The following is a 5,273-nucleotide window of genomic DNA, read 5'->3' as shown; positions in this document are numbered from 1 at the left end:
AGTCGAAGTCATAGCCAAGGAGGATGCCGATAAGGCGAAGTAGGATGCCGAGCAGGTAAAGATTGAAGTTGTTGAAGCAACGAATGCCCTAGAGGATATGTGTTACTGGTGCTGGGCATACAACTAGGAAGAGGATTTCTCCTTTCTGGATGCACAGCTTCGGGGAAGTTATTTTGCTAATTTCCAGAGCAGATTCTTGTAAGAGCCCTTCAAGATCGTGGAGGCTTCTAGAGCTGCTGAAGGGGGTGACGATGAGGTGACATCACAAAGGCCAGTTGTCAGAGCTCAGTGATGTTTAGGGCGCTTTCATCTTTTTATTTTTTATTTTTTTTATTTTGGGTTTTTTATATCCCTTGTATTTATAGTTCCACAAACTTAAACAATCACTTTTGGGCTTAGTTCGAGGTTATTTCTCATCATGATATTCTTATACCTATTTATATATGTTCATTACTTTATTACCTATTTTTATCCCCCCTAGTATATTGTCTTTCTATGCATATGAATTTGAAGTCCTTGTATACTCACAATTGTAGGGGTTATCATTAGATCAAGATAGATTTCTGATGGCTGGACCAATTAATTCTTGTCGGTATCCTGGTTACACCTAGGAAATTTCCCACCTAATAACGTTATACCTGTTAGGAATCAGGGCTCGGACCTGTTATATCCACGAGTTTGTCTACCTAATAGCGTTATACTTGTTCAAAGTCAGGCCTCGAACCTGGTTATATCCAAGAGTTTGTTTGCCTAATAGCGTTATAACTGTTAGGAGTTAGGCCTCATACATGGTTATATCCAAGAGATTCTAGTTGAATTCTAGGTTTTGTTTCTTGGAATTTTCCTAACTTAGTTCGTATTTGGAATTTCTTTGAAAAATAGAGCTAGCTATAAAAGGTCGTTGAATAATTATATTCCAAATTCTAAGTATCAAATTTTATCCAAATATTTTTAAAGACACATCAAGAGTTATATGTTAGGCTAATTTTAGCCTATCTTTTTAAGTGTCTTTATCAGAGTCTTTTTAATGTTTCTTGTGTTTTTGGAGCGGAATTATGCTTGTTTTTGCTTGATTTCAGGTTCAGCTTATGTTTTGGGCTTTTGGAGTGAATTGTGTAGAAATCAAGCATTTGGAGTGTATTGTGCTGAAATGTTAATTAGGGCCGCGGCGCTCTTGCATATTAGAGCCGCGGTGAGCCCCTTTCCAGAAACTCGAGATCTTGCATTTTTCGAGTAGGGCCGCGGCGCAGGTATTGGCGCCGCGGCGCTAGCGTCCGTACACTTCAGAATTTTTAAGGGCAATTTCGTCATTATGGAGAGAATATAGAATGAGGTCTTCATTCTGAAAAGAGGATCGCGATTTTTGACAGGAAAACAGACAAAAAGGGAGAAAAGACAAGAGAAGACGGATTTTGGGACAAGCGTGGGCGACCTCCGACAACTCCCCATCTAGTTTCATCCTCTTTTTCTTTGATTTTTCCTATGTTATTGTTTAGTTTGATTATGGATTTGAATTTTGAGATGATGAACTAAAATCTTATTAGGGATTTGATGGATATTGACTGAAATCATCCCATGGTTAATGCTATTTGATTATTTCTTCTTGCTTGTTTATGAAATTTGTTCATCTTTGTGCTTAATGTATGTTTGAGATTGATCACCTTGAGCATGATTCATGATCCTAATGTGAAATCTGAAAAGTGAATATTAGGAATGCTCTAAATGAATGAACATAGGTTTTGATGCGAAACGAAAGTATTCGCATAGCTTATGTGACTTATAGATTATTACTTAAAGCAAATTGATTGTTGTGCTATCTCAGAAATGCAATAGTTGACAATGCAATTTAGAACCTAAATGATCTGAAAAGAGTTTAGGTAATTTTATAATCTGTCATTTCATTGAAAGAAGAAGAATAGTCAACTAGCGTTAACAATTGGGTAATCGAAGCAATTGAAATCATATCCCTATCTTCACATCCATTGTTAAACCCTTAATTTCTTATTTGTTGATTTTGCTTGTTTAGTTTTCTCCATTTTTATTTAAACACCAAATTTTATTGTTGCCAAATAGAAATATAGATCCAATTTTGTTAGTACTTAGCTACAATTCCCTTGGGTTCGACCTCACCTGTGTGAGTACTACTTGTATGATACGTGCACTTGCGTGTATTAAAAAAAAAAAAGCAACAAGTTTTTGGCGCCGTTGCCGGGGAATTGTTTAGTTAATATTACGTTAGTTGGATTAAATTCTAATTTGGTTTTCTTTTCACTTTTTGCTAACTTGTTTGTGTCAAATTCTTCTTATCTCATCTCAGGTACCATTGGTTTATGCGACGTCAAGGACCAGCTGCGAGAGTGCCTGTTGATCCTGAGATAGAGAAGACTTGTCGGCAAAATAGAAAAAACAAAAGGTTGGAAAGAGTTGCACACAGGATTGAGCAAGAGGAAGTTATGGCCAACTACGGTAATAATGGGGGTGCCATAGAAGACCCAGCTAATGGTCAGAATCCACCCGACCGTAGCCTGAGGGACTATGTGTTGCCAACAATGACAGGGGTCCAGTCTTGTATAAGACCACCCACCGTAGATGCAAACAATTTTGAAATAAAGCCAGCCATACTTCAGATGGTTCAATCCACAGTCCAGTTTGGGGGACTACCCACTGAAGACCCAAACATGCATCTCTCTAACTTCATGGAGCTCTGTCAGACATTTAAAATGAATGGAGTTAGTGATGATGCTATCAGACTTCGATTGTTCCCATTTTCTCTGAGGGAGCGAGCTAAGAGTTGGTTGGTATCTTTGCCACCTAACTCAATCAATACATGGAATGATCTGGCACTGAAGTTCCTCTCTAAGTTTTTCCCTCCAGCTAAAGCAGCTAAGTTGAGAGGAGAGATCAATAATTTTTCTCAGTTGGATAATGAATCTCTTTATGAAGCTTGGGAGAGATTCAAAGAGTTGATAAGAAAGTGCCCGCATCACGGAATAGAGAAATGGATGCTAGTCCATAATTTTTATAATGGGTTGTGTGGTACTACTCGCACACTCATTGATGCAGCAGCTGGTGGTGCGTTTATGAGAAAAAGCGCCAATGAGGCATATGACTTGTTGGAAGAAATGGCCATGAATAATTAGTAGTGGCCAAGTGAAAGAAGTTCTTCAAGGAAAGTGGCCGGTATGTATGAAGTGGATGCAATTTCGAAATTGACCCCTCAAGTTGAGGCCTTGACTAAGCAATTGCAAGGCAATGTGATAACAACTCCAGTGCAACAGGCCCAGACTTTGTGTGAAATATGTGGGGGCCCTCATGCCTATGAGCAGTGTCAGTATGCTGATGTAAACAACATGCCTATGGAGCAGGCTCAGGCTATTGGGAATTTTCCTTGACAGAGCAACAACAACCCTTACTCCAATTCCTTTAATCAAGGGTGGAGGAATCATCCCAACTTCTCTTGGAAGAATGATCAGCAAGGCCAATCTTCAAGCCAACAACAGTCATTCCAACAACAACCATAGGGGTTCTTTCAGCCAAGATTCAGACAGCAGCAACAACCCCAACCGCCCACTCATCATCAGCAGCAACAAAATTCTGGTGGAAATTCTAATGCTCAGTCAGATGTGTTAACCCAATTCATGGCTGAAACTCGGTCTTCTATTAGAAATTTGGAGACCCAAATGGGACAATTGGCTACTCTCATGGCTAATCGTTCCCAAGGTAACTTGCCTAGCACCACTGAAGTCAATCCGAAAGAGAATTGCAAGGCAATCACGTTGAGAAGTGGGAAGAATTATGAGGGACCAAGTGGAAAGCAGCCAGTTGAAGAAGTGGGTCAGGATCAACAGGCACAGGCACCGACACAAGAGGAAAAGAAGCACAGTGAGAAAAAGGCTACTAAGGGCATACCAGTAAAAGAGGCTACCCCACCAATCAGTATTGAGCATCACATAAAGATTCCCTACCCCCAAAGGCTCCGTAAGAACAACATGGACAAGCAGTTTACTAAATTCCTGAAAGTTTTCAAGAAACTGCACATCAACATTCCATTTGCGGAGGCCTTAGAGCAAATGCCGAGCTATGTCAAGTTCATGAAGGACATCTTGTCCAAGAAGAGGAAGATGGAGGATTTTGAAACTGTGGCATTGACAGAAGAGTGTAGTGCTATTCTACAAAAGAAGCTCCCTCCTAAATTGAGAGATCCTGGGAGTTTCACAATACCGTGCACTATTGGGAGAATTGAGGGAATAAATGCTCTTTGTGATTTGGGGGCCAGTATCAACCTGATGCCATTGTCAGTTTTCAAGAGATTGCAACTTGGTGAAGCAAAGCCCACATCTGTAACTTTGCAACTAGTTGATCGTTCATTGGCACATCCAAGAGGGGTAATCGAAGATATCCTGGTCAAAGTGGACAAGTTTATTTTTCCTGCCGATTTCATAGTTCTTGACATGGAAGAGGATAGCAATGTCCCCATTATCCTTGGGAGACCCTTCTTGGCAACAGGCCAAGCACTTATAGATGTTCAGAAGGGTGAGTTGAAGTTGAGAGTGCAAGGGGAAGAAGTTGTGTTCAATGTGCTCAAGGCCATGACCTATCCAGAAGCTAGTGACAATTGCTTTTCAGTGGATGTAATGGGTAATTTAGTGGAAGAGAGAAAACTGATGAATGATCCTCTTGAGTTGAGTTTGGTTGATGATGAAGTTAGTGATCAAGATGGAAAGGAAGCTATGGAGTACGCAAAATGGCTTAATTCTTATGGGCCATTGAAAAGGAAATACTTTGAAGAGCTTGGGGCAGTACCAAAAAGATCATTGCCCTCAGTTGAGAAGCCCCCAGAGTTAGAACTGAAGGTACTTCCTGACCACCTGAGGTATGAGTTTTTGGGTGAAAACAAGACACTGCCAGTTATAGTTTCAGCTTCACTATCTGATGTGGAAACTGAAAAATTGTTGAGAATTCTAAGAGAGCACATGAAGGCCATTGGGTGGACTTTGGCAGACATCAAGGGGATCAGCCCCTCTACTGTTATGCACCGAATTTTAATGGAGGATGGAGTCAAACCAACCATAGACGCCGAAAGAAGACTTAATCCACCAATGAAGGAAATTGTGAGAAAAGAAGTGTTGAAGTGGTTAGATGCAGGGGTAGCTTAACCAATTTCTGACAGTGAGTGGGTGAGTCCGGTTCAGGTGGTACCTAAAAAGGGGGGGATGACGGTAGTGAAGAATGAGAAGAACGAGTTAATTCCAACAAGAACTGTTACTGGTTGG

General features: G+C 40.5%; 1 non-coding gene across 1 annotated transcript; it reads right to left on the bottom strand.

Moving 5' to 3' along the window:
• Positions 1–2,885: 2,885 nt before the first annotated feature.
• LOC133807664 (small nucleolar RNA R71) lies at positions 2,886–2,992 on the bottom strand. The gene has a single exon (XR_009879565.1). It is a non-coding gene; the product is annotated as a small nucleolar RNA R71 (small nucleolar RNA).
• Between the last annotated feature and the right edge of the window lie 2,281 nt (positions 2,993–5,273).

Source organism: Humulus lupulus, chromosome X (genome assembly GCF_963169125.1).
Source record: "Humulus lupulus chromosome X, drHumLupu1.1, whole genome shotgun sequence".
NCBI lineage: Eukaryota > Viridiplantae > Streptophyta > Magnoliopsida > Rosales > Cannabaceae > Humulus > Humulus lupulus.
This window is presented reverse-complemented; position numbering and strand designations above follow the sequence as displayed.